This window comes from Leopardus geoffroyi, chromosome X (assembly GCF_018350155.1).
Source record: "Leopardus geoffroyi isolate Oge1 chromosome X, O.geoffroyi_Oge1_pat1.0, whole genome shotgun sequence".
In the NCBI taxonomy this organism is placed as follows: Eukaryota; Metazoa; Chordata; class Mammalia; order Carnivora; family Felidae; genus Leopardus; species Leopardus geoffroyi.
In genome coordinates, this window is record NC_059343.1 from 21,897,893 (window position 1) to 21,911,981 (window position 14,089).

A 14,089-nucleotide genomic window follows, 5' to 3' on the forward strand; every position below is an offset into this window, starting at 1 on the left:
AAACAGTCAACAAAACTAAAAGGCACCATTAGGAATGGGAGAAGATTTTGCAAATGACATATCTGATAAAGGATTAGTATCTAAAATCTATAAAGAACTTGCCAAACTCAACACCAGAAAAACAACTAATCCAGTGAAGAAATGGGTAGAAGACATGAATAGACACTTGTCCAAAGAAGACATCCAGATGGCCAACAGACACATGAAAAGATGCTCAACATCACTCATCATCAGGGAAATACAAATCAAAACTACATTGAGATACCACCTCACATGGGGCAGAGTAGCTAAAATTAACAACTCAGGCAACAACAGATGTTGGCAAGGATATGGAGAAATGGGAACCCTTTTGCAGTGTTGGTGGGAATGCAAAGTGTTGCAGGCACTCTGGAAAACAGTGTATAGGTTCCTCAGTTAAAAAATGAATTATCCTATGACCCGGCAATTGCACTACTAGGAGTTTATCCAAAGGATATAGGAGAGCTGATTCATAGGGGCACATGTACCCCAATGTTTATAGCAGCGCTATCAGCAATAACCAAAGTATAGAAAGAGCCCAAATGTCCATCAGGTGATGAATGGATAAAGAAAAAGTGGTATATATACATATGCCATGGAATACTACTCAGCGATGAAAAAGAATGGAATCTTGCCATTTGCAACAAAGTAGATGGAACTGGAGGGTATTATGCTAAGTTAAGTCAGAGAAGGACAGATGTATGTTTTCACTCACATGGAATTTGAGAAATTTAACAGAAGACCATAGGGGAAGAGACTGCAAAATAAGTTACAGAGAGGGAGGCAAACTCTAAGAGACTTTTAAATACAGAGAGCAAACTAAGGGTTGGTGGGGGTGGAGGGTGGGGGGGGTGGTGGGAAAAATGGGTTATGGGCATTGAGGAGGGCACTTGTTGGGATGAGCAATGGGTGTTGTATGTAAGTGATGAATCACAGGGCTCTATTCCTGAAGCCAAGACTACACTCTATGTTAGTTAACTTGACAACAAATTATTTAAAAAATAAAAAATAAAAGTAAAAATTAATGTTTTCAGTTATATTTTTGAATGATCTCTGTTGCATGGATTAGAATTATTGGTTCTATATTAATTTCATAGCCAGTAGCCATATTTCATTTGCTAACTTTTTAAGCATTTTTCATTTGTTTCTCATAAATATTCTAAGTACATAATGAAAATATAGTGTCTCTTTTCCAATGTTTAAACCATTGGGAAAGGCAGTCTCCTGCATATAGTCTTTCCACCCCCACTTAGCTGCTTAAGGATAAGCCTTGGGTCTGGAACATTCCCTTACTAAGAGATAGAGTCCACACAGCTTGTGCCCAGCTTATCACCTTGTGTGGGAATATTTTTCCTTGTTTCAGACTCAATGAGTACTTTTTTGTCTCTGATGAAAGTGTGTGCGTCATATGGCACCTAGCCAATCCCACTGTTATATCTGCCCTCTGAGAGGAAGGGACAGGGTTCCCTCCACTCTGGCATCGGAAGTCTGTGCGTAGGCAAAATGCCCTGCATCTGGCCACGAGGAGAAACCTACTGACCATAGGGGACTGACGCCCACCATCGAAGCTGACTTTGCTGTCTCCTTCTCTGTGTAAGTAAGGTAGTCCATCCAGTTCTTGACGGCAATGTTTTTTTTTTTTTTTGGCAATTCTCATACCAAGATGCAGTGGGCAGAAGTGTTTACAGTAATCCCCTGGGATGGCATGGTGGTCTGCACCTTTGGGATTGATAACTGGTGTATGGTACTCTGGCCAAGATAGAGCTCTCCTGCATTTTTGAACTGGCTGCATTTGCAGTGGTAACAATGATAAGCATTGTCCTCTCCACCTGAGAGCAATGGAAAACCATTGAGGATTTCAACCAAGGTCATTGCCTTTGTTTCATTTGTCTTCATTTCTTTTTTAGATATTCCAGTTATTTGTAGATTACTGCTTTACACTCCAGTCTTCATATCAGCCATCTCTTTTTTTTTTCTTTTTTGCATCATTCTTTTTTTCTGACTTTTTGGGAGAACATCTATGCTTCATCCTCTACATCAATCCTAATTTGCACTTTCTTCTTTTTTTTAATTGCTTTGTTTATTTTGAGAGAGATAGCTGGGGAGGGGCAGAGAGAGAGAAGCCCAAGAAGGTTCCACACCATCAGCGTGGAGCCCAAAGCAATGCTCAGACCCACGAACTGTGAGATTATGATCTGAGCTGAAACCAAGAATCAGAAGCTTAACTGACTGAGCCACCCAGGGGCTCTGTAGTCTGTACTTTCTAATGTGAGTTTTAATTTTGCTTTTTCCTTTCTTGTCTTCTCCTCAGCTTTCCTTATTTTTATTATTTCATTGTTCTCTTAGAGTATTATTTCACTTTACTGACTTTTCATCCTAGTCTGTTCTAAAGATTCCTAGTTCCCCTTTGATAAAGAGTAATGCCAGGTAGAATAACTTAAGGGCTTTTTAAAAATACCCAAACTGAGGCCCCTACATAGACCTCCTAAAATCAGAATCCATGTTTAAAAGGTCCCAGTTGATTAATATGCACTTTACAGTTTGAGAAGCACCACCTTCCTATTTTATCGATAGTACATATCATCTTTTAACATACTATATAACTAATTATCTTTATTGTCTAACCTCATTAAGATGAAAACTTCATGTAGGTAACAATTTTTTAAAGTTTTGTTCACTGATGGATCCCTTTTCTCTAAGATGGCATCTGGTTTACAGTAGATATTCAGCAACTATCTGATAAATCAATGAAAAATTTTAAATAAGACCTAAAACTCTATTCTTGATAAACATAATTATCCTTCTCATACTTAGAGCATAAGATATGGGGGAGGAAAAATAATTTTCCTTCTTCCTTTATAGGTTTTTGGCTGAGGTGCCCATATAATAAAAGGCAGATTAACAGGAGAAAGAGAAATAGAAGTTCAATAACACGTATACCTCCTATATATGTGGGAGAACCCATGAAAACTGAGTTAGTCCCTGAAATGGCCCAAGTGCCCACCTTAAATGTCATCTTCACTTAAAGACAAAAGATGTATAAGGGGGTCAGTTATGGGAGGTTACCAGGGAAAGCAGGGAAAGGTTGTTAAGCAGATTTAAATTCTTGCCTTCTAAGTAGTGAATGAGGAATATGGCAGAGCAGTAGGAGGACCCTAGGTTTGCCTTGTCCCATGAATACAGACAGATAACTATCCACTCATGGTAAATACCCCAGGAATCGGCCTAAATCCTTGCCTATTCATTGATAACAGTTTCTAGAGATTTAGACTCATCCTTTTCTTCCTATTACAGAGAAAGAGATAGCCTTATAATTGATTTCGTTTATAAATACAAATTTCGCTTACAGAAGGTTAACTTCTCAGTTTTCAGAGCTTTTCCATTATCTGATATTTCGTAAAAGTAATCAGTCTAAAATAATCCTTATGCCAAAGAGGCATAAGAGGTAGTATATCTTACTCCCTGCAAGGCCTACTTGAAATAGATATCAATAAACTAGAGGGGTGCCTGGCTAGCTCAGTCATTAGAGCATGTAACTCTCTTTAAAAAAAATTTAACATTTATTTATTTTTGAGAGAACAAGACAGAGTGTGAGCAAGGGAGGGGCAGAGAGACAGAGACACAGAATCCAAAGCAAGCTCCAGGCTCTGAGGACAGAACTCGACGTGGGGCTGGAACTCATGGACCGCCAGATCATGACCTGAGATGAAGTTGGACGCCCAACCGAGTCACCCAGGTGCCCCTAGAGAATGTGACTCTTGACCTCAAGGTCTTGAGTTCAAGCCCCACATTGGGCTTGGAGTGGAATGGAATGGAATATCATTAGTACTGTGTTCAGTAGCAAGCCAGTTACTAAAATACTCTGTTTACATAACCTTTGAGTACAAATTCATCATTAAATTCTATGGGTTTTATATTTAAAATATTTCTTGAGTCTGATTACTTCTTACAAAGACACCTCTAATGCTAACACTTTATTCAAGCCATCATCAACTCCCACAGGAAGTATTGTCCTAGCCCCCTATTTAATCTCCCTTGGTCCAGTCTTTGCCATGGATATTATTCTCCATATAGCAATAAGAATGATCTTTTAAATTTTTTTTAATGTTTATTTATTTTTGAGAGAGAGGGAGAGACAGAGTGTGATCAGGGGAGGGGCAGAGAGAGAGGGAGACACAGAATCTGGAGGAGGCTCCAGGCTCTGAGCTGTCAGCACAGAGCCCAATGTGGGGCTCAAACTCACAAACCGCGAGATCATGACCTGAGCTGGAGTTGCATGCTCAGCTGACTGAGCCACCCAGGTGTCCCCAAGAATGATCTTTTAAATTAACAGCTGATCATGTCTTTTTTCTGATCAAAACCTTATAATTGTTTTCACGCACTCACAATACAATTAAAACTGCTTACCTTGACCTACCAAGATGCATCTCCTGCCTCATTTTTGAACCTCACTTCTTTGACCTATGATACTGTATTTTATAATAAGAAATACGTAATTGATCTTTGTCTCTGTTTTTGGCACAGCACTCCTAAACCTTTTGGAATTTCCTGTGAGGAGAACCACGAAGGTGTCTTTGGTTGTGCTAATGAGGTGACTTTTGGACCAGCATCTAATAGGGGCAGGTTGCCGGGAGAGCCAACCATGTGATTAAAGGGTTGGAACTTTCAGCCCAGGGAAGTGAGAGGGTCTGCAGATTGAGTTTACTTGCCAATGGCCAAGATTTAATCAGTCACGTCTTTATCATGAAGCTTCCACAAAAACCCAAAAGGACAGTGTTCAGAGATCTTCTGGTTTGGTGAGTATGTGGAGATTTCAGGAGAGTTGTGCACTGTGTAACGTCGAGGCTCCTTGCCTTTTCCCCATATTTTGCTTTATGTGTCTCTTCTATCTGGCTGTTCCTGAGTTATATCCTTTTATTATAAACTAGTGATCTATTAAGTAAAATGTTTCTCTGTGTTCTGTCAGCTGCTCTAGCAAATCACTTGGACCAAGGAAGGGGTCATGCGAACCTCTAACTTATATAGCCAATCATTCAGAAGCACAGGTGACAACCTGGACTTAGGACTGGCATCTGAAATGCAAGGAAAGGGGGGTCATTGAAACCTCCAATCTATAGCCAGTTGGTCAGAAGCACAGGTGGTAATCTGTTTATGATTGGTGTCTGAAGTAGAGGGGAGAGACCATTTTATAGGACTGAACCCATAAAATGTAGGGTCTGATGCTCTTTTCAGGTAGTCATTGTCAGAATTGAGTTTTAATTCTAGGACACCTAGCTGGTGTCTGGAGAATTGGTGTGGAGGGAACCCCCTTTCCCTGATGGTGGAATTGGATAGAAAACCCTTTAATATAATCAGCTCACTCCTTTGCTCGCTCCACTTAAGCCACAGTTGCCTTCTTGCTCACTTGTCATTGCTTCTCTATCATTCATGCCAAGCTAAATCCAACTGGGAGTTATAACACTTGATACTCCCTCTTCTTGAAGTATTTTTCCGTCATTCTGCACATGACTCGCTCCTCCTCCTTCCCGAAGTTTCTGTTCAAATGTCATATCTTCAGAGAGTCCTTTCCTGAACATATCTCTACCATGTTCTATTCTTTCTGTCTTCATATGACTAATTAAAAACTGAAAATATTTATTTCCATGGCAATGTAAGCACTATAAAAGCTAAAATAACATTTATTCACAGCTATATCTCTGGTATCTAGAGTAGTACCTGACATACAATAAGCCCTTGGCAAAAACAGGGATGTCTTGGTGGTTCAGTCAGTTAAGCATCCGAATTCGGCTCAGATCATGGTCTTGTGGTTCGTGGGTTTGAGCCCCACTTTAGGCTCTGTGCTGACAGCTCAGAACCTGGAGCCTGCTTCAGATTCTGTGTCACCCCCCGCCCTCTCTGCAGCTCACACTCTGTCTCTCTCAAAAATAAATAAACATTTAAAAAATTTAAAAAAAAGAAATGATTATTAAATGAATGGTAGAGGGATGAATCAATGAAGTCATCTAAGAATTGCATATCTTTATAGAATATGTCACATATAATACCATGCAATTTATATACTAAATTATGGAAGTTCATACTTTCTGTGTAAATAACTGTTCATCCCCAGTTGAAGGTAATTATGTCAAACCTATACACAATAACAATAGCATTTTACTACCTTTATTTCTAGGTTCCGTTTCCTGCTTTCTTAACCCTAGCAAACAACATCCCCTTCCATAACCCTGGATTTACCACCTTGCACATACTCAATTTGGACATGCATAAGGAAAGAATCCATGATCTTAAGGATAATTCAGTAGTAACTTGCCAAACTAAAATGCAAAGAGAAAAAATAATTTTAAAAAAGAGAATATCCAGGCACTATAAGGTAATTTCTCATGGTGTAACATGCATAATTTTAATACCAGAAAAAAGAGAAGCACAAGTTTTTGAAGTTAAACAGCTGAGAAATTTCGAAATTAATAATAGACAACAACTTTCCCCTCAAAAAAATACCCTGCACCTTGTCATATCATATTCACACTTGAGGAAATCAAAAACAAAGAGAAAATCGTACATGAAGCCACAGGGTTCAAAAAAATTGAAACTTAGAATTTTATATCTGGCAAAATTATTATTCAAAAGTGGAGCAATAAAGCCATTTTCTGACATAAAAAAAAAACTGGAGAATATATTGCCACTAGACCATCCCTACAAGAAATGCTGTTTAGAGTAAAACTAGTTAGGGTACACTGGGCGATTACAGCATTTGGATAAGTGAAGTGAACTACAGAAATGTCTTAAGAAACAGGAGGGAAGATATTGGGATATTCTGTTATAAGACAGTATACATATAGCAGTATAGTTTTATACTTTAAAAAAGTAGAAAGAAAGTAGACTTAAGTTTAAAATATATATTGGAAGTCCTAGCACAGCTACTAAAAAAAAAAAAAAAACTTTAAAAGAAGTATAATGTGTGTATACTAAGAGAGGAGATAAAATGAGATTATGTAAAAGACTCATTTAAAACCAGACAAGGCAGGGGAAAAAAGCAGGGGGTTGGGGGATGGGGTGTGAAAGAAACAAAAAAGATGCAATGAATGTAAAAGTTACAAACATGGTAGAAATTAATCCAACTCTATTAGTAATCACTTAAAATATTACTCAGTATGACAATTAAAAAACATATTCTCAGAGTGGATAAAAAAAAGATCCAACTGTATGTTGTCTACAAATATTTTACTTAAAATAAAAAGATTCTCTGGCACCTGGGTGGCTCATTCATTTAAGCATCCAACTCTTGATTTTGGCTTGGGTCATGATCTCATGGTTGATGAGTTCCAACCCTGCATCAGACTCCTTGCTGACAGTGCAGAGCCTTCTTGAGGTTCTCTCTCCCACTCTCTCTCTGCCCATCACACACACACACACACACACACACACACACACTCTCTCCCTCTCTCTCTCTCTCCAAATGAATAAACAAACAAACAAACAAAAAAGCTTAAAAATATAGAGAGAGATTGAGATAAGTTAAAGGAATGGAAAATTATATACCATTCTAGCACTTAACAAAAGAAAGCTGGAGCATTATATTAATTTCAGATAAAGTAAACTTCAGGCCAAGAAAAATGATCAGAGATAAAGAGGAGCATTATATAATGAGAAAGGGGTCAATTCTCAAAGAAGACCTAACAGTCTGAAATATGAATGTACCTAAGAGGAGAATGCAAAAAAATATGTGAAATAAAAACTGAGAGAACTAAAAGTGGAAAAAATCCACTATTATCGTTGGAAGTTCCAACATCCTTCTCTCAATAATTGAAGTTCAAGTACACAGAAAATTAGTAGAAATATAGTTTACCTGAATATCACTAACAATCTACTTAATCTGATATTTATAAGCTACTCCATCTAATGATGGCAGAATACACATTTTTCTTTTTTTTTTTTTCAACGTTTATTTATTTTTGAGACAGAGAGAGACAAAGCATGAATGGGGGAGGGGCAGAGAGAGAGGGAGACACAGAATCGGAAACAGGCTCCAGGCTCTGAGCCACCAGCCCAGAGCCTGACGCGGGGCTCAAACTCACGGACCGCGAGATCGTGACCTGGCTGAAGTCGGACGCTTAACCGACTGTGCCACCCAGGCGCCCTGGAATACACATTTTTCTTATGCTCACTTGGGATATTTACTAAGATGAACCACGTTCTTGGGTCTTAAAACTCCCGTTAAGAAATTTAAAAGAATAGGAATTACATAAAGTATGTGCTTAGACCATAGTGTAATTAAAATAGAATTCTGTAACAGTAGATTGCTGGAAAATCTCCAATTATTTGGAAATTAAGCAACACATTTCTAAATAACACATGGCTCAAAGAAGATGTATCAAGAAAAATTTAAACATGTTTTGAACCAAATTAAAATTCACCTTACCACCATTTGTGGGATGCACTGAAAGCTTTACTTAGATACTCTGTCCTCCAGGAGATGGAACATCACTTTTTTACTCCTTTGGTGTGGGCTGGGCATAGTGTGTTCCTTCCAAAAATTAAGTACGATTTGGAAAGGGGAGGAAAAGAAGAACTATCCAGTGGGGAAACCTAAACAACACTACCTCAACCAGGTAGTCAAGGTTAACATCAATGATGATAAGTCACGAAGTCATGCTGATGTGAAGAAAATGACATATTATCTTTATTATCTTTCTCCCTGCTCCAAACACGTAACTCCAATCTAATCATGAGAAACATATCACACACATCCCAATTGGCTGAAATACCTGACCAATAATCTTGCAACAGTCAGGATAATAAAAAATGAGAAATGTCTCAGAAATAATCATAGCCAAGAAGAGCCTAAAGAGATATTATAGCTACAGGTAATGTGGTATCCTGGAACAACAACAAAAAAAAAGTGAGATAAAAATGAAGGAAATCTAAGGATTAAAGGACTTTTGTTTTTAATAACAATATATCACTGCTGGTTAATTGTAACAAATCCACCATGCTAATGTCATGTAAGATATAATAGAGACCAGATGTGTGGTGTATGAGAAATCTGAAATTTCTGATCCCTTGAAAATTGTTCTAAAATAAAACGTTTATTTTTTAAAAAGCAGTGGGGAATTGTTTCCATGTGCAGGTAAATCCTGATTTTATCCTTTCAGGGTAATGATGTTCTACAGTTCCTACTTCCACATAAACTCTGCTCATTTTGAGTTTAATAGGAAATTGAACAGCTAAAGACCTATTTTAGGAGGCTCTGTGACTAAAGAGGATTATCAACATCTCCTTCAGGGACCTGGAGTGTGTACTGCTTAAGTTTAACCCAGGCTTGCTCAGCCAAAGCTCTTCTCTAAACTTTCCATCTCCCCTCGTCTTCCTGTCCCACAACAACTCAAACACATAGGGAATTCTTAGTGCAGTATTTTCCCTCTATACAAGGGAAACTACTGCACACATTGATTTCATCTGTGGAAGGCACAAGTAGGATGTAAATATGAGAAAGAGGAGAGAAGAAAAAACTGTACACTTTTGGAAATAAACTTCGTTTTCCTCTTCTTGAGTCATTTGTTGGTTGCCAGGCAGCCTGCACTGGTTGGGGCTATTCTGTCCTATTGATGGGTCATCAGAGGAGACAGTTTGGTTGTTTGCAGCTTGTCCAGAAGACCTTCGGAGTTAAGCTGTGTAGTACACCTAACAGGCTGCTTCCGTATTATGTCTTTCACTGTCCTTCTGAGCACTTGCATCCTAGTTATTACAAGTTAGCGTCTTTGCCCTTACAGAATTTCTCTCCCTTCCCTGCATCAGCAGAACTTGATCCTTCCTTTCCCTCAAGTTTGCAACTCCGTTTCCTTCTTAAGACATTACAGTCATCAATACAGGTAGTTGTGTTCCGTCTTCCTAGCATCATTCAACTTTCCTGACATCCTGAGGCATTTTTGTATGCCTCCTATATTTCTCTGCAAACTTTTAGAAATAAGGTTTCCATATATTTGCTATTCATACTCTTACTTAATATCACTGTTACTGTGCTGCAACAAGTTGTAGCTGCAAGTCAAGTATTAATTCTGCCCACTTTCCCCTCGTTATGAGGGGAGTCCTCTATATGTCATTTCCATATCAGTCCTGTGTGTGAAAATACTAGCATGGGTATAACATTGAAGGTATTGGAGCATAATTCCCAGAACTAGTATTTATTCTTTTATACTGTGAGAAGATCCTGATTTTGCTTGGTTATTTAATTAAAGGTAGATTTTTCTATCAACCAGAGCAAGCTGAATTAATGATTTCTCTTTGCAGTACAAATTATATTTTTTAAAGCATTTTTTCATGGTTATTTTGAGAGAAAGAGAACATGAACAGGGGAGGGACAGAGAGAGGGAGAGAGAATCCCAAGCAGGCTCCATGCTGTCAGGGCAGAGCCCGATGTTGGGCTCGATCTCATGAACCAGAAGATCATGAACTGAAATCAAGAGCCAGACAATTCACTGACTGAGCCATCCAGGGGCCTCCAGATTGTGGTGGTTAATGTGCTAATGATCCCAATTCCTCTTCCTCAAGGTAGGAAGGAAGTCTGTGCCAGTGTGTATTTGTATGGGTGTGTGCATGCACATTTATTCTTGTTTAATTTACAATGACTGGTTCCAGTCTAGGATTTTGTTTCTTTCTTGCTGGATTTTTGTTGTGGTTGCTTCTCTTTTGAATTTTTTAAATGTGCTTTGCCCCTCTTTAGTGTTGGTTGTGTGTTCCTGTTCTCTTCTGATTTTCCAGATAATAATTTATTCTTTTGCTGAGGCAAAAAGTCATTATCATTTATGCTCTAGTGTTTTTCTTTAGGCTTTTCTAAGTGAAAAACAATGAAATTATAAGCAGTATAAATATGTTCTCAATTTTAAGATTTCAGTGTCCATTGTGGAAAAGGGGACTTGTGTGAAAATTTATGGTCAAATTAAAAAAGAAAAAAGATGTTCAAAAGCAACACAAGGATGGAAATATTCTGTCATCCACATCTCCCAGTATGGTAGCCATTATGCACCCATAGCTACTGAGCCCCTAAGATGTGGCTAATGCAACTGGGAAATTGAAGTTTAAATTTTATTTAGCTTTAATTAGCTTAAATTTGAGCGGACATAGCCACATGTGGCTACCAGATTGGATATCACAGCTCTAAGTCTGGCAGGTACTCTTCTGTAACTTTACTGGGTGTTTTATTACTATGACATGATTTAGTTCCTTCATGCAGAAAATAAATTGAAAACTTAAAAAAAAAACTATGGGAATTAATGGTTATTGTTAATATATGGTTGACTGCATTCCAAAGATAGGATATATCAATGCAGATATAATAGGTTTCTTCAAAACAATTCTGAATTTTAATAGGTTTATTTATTTTTTAATATGAAATTTGTCAAATTGGTATCCATACAACACCCAGTGCTCATTCCAACAGGTTCCCCACTCATTGCCCATCACCACTTTCCCCTCCCTCCCACTTCCCATCAACCCTCAGTTTATTCTCAGTTTTTAAGAGTCTCTTATGGTTTTCCTCTCTCCCTCTCTAACTTTTTTTCCCTTCCCCTCCACCATGGTCTTTGGTTAAGTTTCTCAGGATCCACATAAGAGTGAAATATGGTATCTGTCTTTCTCTGTATGACTTATTTCACTTAGTATAACACTCTCTAGTTTCATCCACATTCATACAAAAGGCCATATTTCATTCTTTCTCATTGCCATGTACTATTCCATTGTGTATACAAACCACAATTTCTTTATCCATTCATCAGTTGACAGACATTTAGGCTCTTTCCATAATTTGGCTATTGTTGAAAGTGCTGCTATAAACATGGGAGTACAAGTGCCCCTATGCATCAGCACTCCTATATCCCTTGGATAAATTGCTAGCAGTGCTATTGCTGGGTCATAGGGTAGAACTATTTTTAATTTTTTGAGGAACCTCCACACTGTTTTCCAGAGTGGCCGCACCAGTTTGCATTCCCACCAACAGTGCAAGAGGGTTCCCGTTTCTCCACCTCCTCTCCAGCATCTATAGTTTCCTGATTTGTTCATTTTGGCCACTCTGACTGGCGTGAGGTGATATCTGAGTGTGGTTTTGATTTGTATTTCCCTGATGAGGAGCGACGTTGAGCATCTTTTCATGTGCCTGTGGGCCATCCGGATGTCTTCTTTAGAGAAGTGTCTATTCATGTCTTCTGCCCATTTCTTCACTGGATTATTTGTTTTCCAGGTGTGGAGTTTGGTGAGCTCTTTATAGATTTTGGATACTAGCCCTTTGTATGATATGTCATTTGCAAATATCTTTTCCAGTTCTGTCATTTGCCTTTTAGTTTTGTTGGTTGTTTCCTTTGCTGTGCAGAAGCTTTTTATCTTCATGAGGTCCCAGTAGTTCATTTTTGCTTTTAATTCCCTTGCCTTTGGGGATGTGTCAAGTAAGAAATTGCTACGACTGATCAGAGAGGTCTTTTCCTGCTTTCTCCTCTAGGGTTTTGATGATTTCCTGTCTCACATTCAGGTCCTTCATCCATTTTTTTTTTTTTTTTTAATTTTTTTTTTCAATGTTTATTTATTTTTGGGACAGAGAGAGACAGAGCATGAATGGGGGAGGGGCAGAGAGAGAGGGAGACACAGAATCGGAAACAGGCTCCAGGCTCTGAGCCATCAGCCCAGAGCCCGACGCGGGGCTCGAACTCCCGGACCGCGAGATCGTGACCTGGCTGAAGTCGGACGCTTAACCGACTGCGCCACCCAGGCGCCCCTCCTTCATCCATTTTGAGTTTATTTTTGTGAATGGTGTGAGAAAGTGGTCTAGTTTCAACCTTCTGCATGTTGCTGTCCAGTTCTCCCAGCACCATTTGTTAAAGACGCTGTCTTTTTTCCATTGGATGTTCTTTCCTGCTTTGTCAAAGATTAGTTGGCCATAGTTTTTTGGGTCCAATTCTGGAGTCTCTATTCTATTCCATTAGTCTATATGTCTGTTTTTGTGCCAATACCATGCTGTCTTGATAATTACAACTTTGTGGTAGAGGCTAAAGTCTGGGATTGTGATGCCTCCTGCTTTGGTCTTCTTCAAAATTCCTTTGGCTATTCGGGGTCTTTTGTGGTTCCATACAAATTTTACTAATGCTTGTTCTAGCTTCAAGAAGAATGCTGGTGCAATTTTGATTGGGATTGCATTGAATGTGTAGATTGCTTTGAGTGGTATTGGCATTTTAACAATACTTATTCTTCCAATCCATGAGCATGGAATGTTTTTCCATTTCTTTATATCTACTTCAATTTCTTTCATAAGCTTTCTATAGTTTTCAGCCTACAGATCTTTTACATCTTTGGTTAGGTTTATTCCTAGGTATTTTATGCTTCTTGGTGCAGTTGTGAATGGGACCAGTTTCTTTACTTGTCTTTCTATTGCTTCATTATTAGTGTATAAGTATGCAACTGATTTCTGTACATTGATTTTGTATCCTGCCACTTTGCTGAATTCATGTATCAGTTCTAGAAGACTTTTGGTGGAGTCTGTCAGGTTTTCCATGTATAATACCATGTCATCTGGAAAAAGTGAAAGCTTGACTTCATCTTTGCCAATTTTGATGCCTTTGATTTCCTTTTGCTGTCTGATTGCTGATGCTAGAACTTCCAACACTATGTTAAACAACAGCGGTGAAAGTGGACGTCCCAGTCGTGTTCCTGATCTCAGGGAAAAAGCTCTCAGTTTTTCCCCATTGAGGATGATGTTAGCTGTGGGCTTTTCATAAATGGCTTTGATGATGTTTAAGTATGTTCCTTCTATCCCGACTTTCTCAAGGGTTTTTATTAAGAAAGTTTGCTGAATTTTGTCAAATGCCTTTTCTGCATTGATTGACAGGATCATATGGTTCTTTTCTTTTCTTTTATTAATGTGATGTATCACACTGATTGATTTGCGAATGTTGAACCAGCCCTTCTGCCCAGGAATGAATCCCACTTGATCATGGTGAATAATTCTTTTTATATGCTGTTGAACTCGATTTGCTAGTGTCTTGTTGAGAATTTTTGCATCCATATTTATCAGGGATATTGGCCTGTAGTT

At 38.5% G+C, this 14,089-nt stretch overlaps 1 protein-coding gene across 1 annotated transcript in view; it reads left to right on the forward strand.

Annotated features, from left to right (window-relative positions):
* Positions 1-1,491: 1,491 nt before the first annotated feature.
* The window catches only part of LOC123594825 (melanoma-associated antigen B18-like), a 143,207-nt gene continuing 130,609 nt past the window's right edge, over positions 1,492-14,089 (forward strand). Inside the window, exon 1 of the mRNA XM_045471797.1 lies at positions 1,492-1,611. The gene's annotated coding sequence lies outside the window, so the exon portion shown is untranslated. The remainder of the gene's footprint in view (positions 1,612-14,089) is intronic.